This window comes from Anneissia japonica, unplaced genomic scaffold, assembly GCF_011630105.1.
Source record: "Anneissia japonica isolate Jap-2015-1 unplaced genomic scaffold, ASM1163010v1 scaffold287851_len66788_cov172, whole genome shotgun sequence".
NCBI lineage: Eukaryota > Metazoa > Echinodermata > Crinoidea > Comatulida > Comatulidae > Anneissia > Anneissia japonica.
Genome location: NW_022698958.1, coordinates 18,789 through 20,605, shown reverse-complemented (window position 1 = coordinate 20,605; position 1,817 = coordinate 18,789).

Genomic DNA, 1,817 nt, shown 5'->3' with positions numbered 1-1,817 from the left:
AGTTCCCTCTTTTCCTATTACGAAGTTCCCTCTTTTCAAGAGGGGATGCAAATGCTTTGTGAAAATGAGTACGCGGCGGCCCGCGGTACTCATTTTCACAAAGGAATACACTCAGCTGGTTAGCTAACAATAGGCCTATGCAAATTTACATGAGCACCTGGTAAGAAAGGTGCAATCACGTTCTGTTGCCTAGCAAACGTCTGTACTGTAGCGTGGGGGGTGGGGGCTAGCCTACTGATGTACTGTGTATAGCAGGGGACGATGAAGCATAATATGACTAGGCCTAAGTAGACAGTGCAATTTTATGTGATAGAAAGTACACTTTCGAAAGAAATAAATTAAAATAATAAAATAAGAAAGAAAATTAACTAGGGCCTAAGAATAATTCAGTTGCAGACGTACCTTGTTTAAGATGCTAACTATGCGGCTCGTGTACCCATAGCTAGACAAGGTACTCATGTGCAAAGCAGTGGTGTTTGTTTATCCATGAAAAAAGCACACCGGGAAAGTTTGCTTTACCAGGAAAAGGTGACGTAATCTAGCTTATGACGTATACATGCTAACTTTAGCGTGAGTGTGACGTCACCAAAAAATAAAAATTTTCTATTATAACCAAAATATTAATAACTACAAGGTTTGTGGGCGTAAATTCCCTTAATACAAATTAGGGTAGCACCATCTACTTGCCATACAAATTACAGCTCCCATTGACGTCTCAGTCGAGAAATACGGGTAGCTGAAGTTTTTCTCGAAAATCTGACTACAAAACCAAATCGAAATTCACGTTCCACTTCTGACTCTGAGTTGCTTCGCACACGCCGCTGAGGGCGGCATTCCGGGAACCCTGCGTCCAGCAGGAAAGGACTATCTCGGTACAGTGTCAAATGTAGCTGTGACAATGCAGTTAATCCTTATCTGTGTGTTGAAAAATATTGAGAGGAATGGCTGCAGTTTATTTTTGACAAACTCAGGTATCCACGCTAAATGGTGCTCATTTTTAAAAGTCCTGATGCTTCTCTTGCCATTCATTTATTTTTTTCTTCATATTTACTTAGTTTAAATAAATTACAGTATAGTATATTATTATTATTATTATTATTATTTTTATTATTCTGTTGCTACCTTAAGTGGAAGTTAGACAATGGAGAAATTAGAGAACAATTAAAAACATGACATCATTGCCATTTATTTATTTTTTTCTTCGTATTTTACTCAATTTAAATAAATTACAGTATATTATTATTATTGTTATTGTTATTATTATTATTATTATTATTATTATTATGTTACTACATTAAGTGGAACTTAGACAATGGAGAAATTAGAGAACAATTAAAAAAATGACATCATTAAGGGAAAAAATAAAACAAAAGATATTTCCTTAAAGTCTGACTTATTATTATTATTAGTAGTAGCAGTAGCAGTAGCAGTAGCAGCAGCAGCAGCAGTAGTAGTATTGCATTATTTTTTGCAGCAGCTCACTTCCTGATCCAATTCTATGTGTTGAAGAATATTGATGGGAATGGTTATAGCTTATTTTTGACTTGTGATGTTATCCACTGCTAAATAGTGCTCGCTTTCAAGAACTTAGCCTGGGTTCCAGGCCCTACTTTTGGGTTACTCACTCTTTATTGCACTTAGTGCACGCCATACCTAATTTAATTGGCGTCCCATACTCGTGGCGCTGTCCAGAATGAGAAAAATTATTAAAAATAAGAGACTTGTGGCAAGTCTATCAAGAACCCTGATGCTTCTCATGCCCTTTTATTTGTTTTTCTTACGAGAGACCTAGTATCCGGATCAGGAGCTAACCGTTA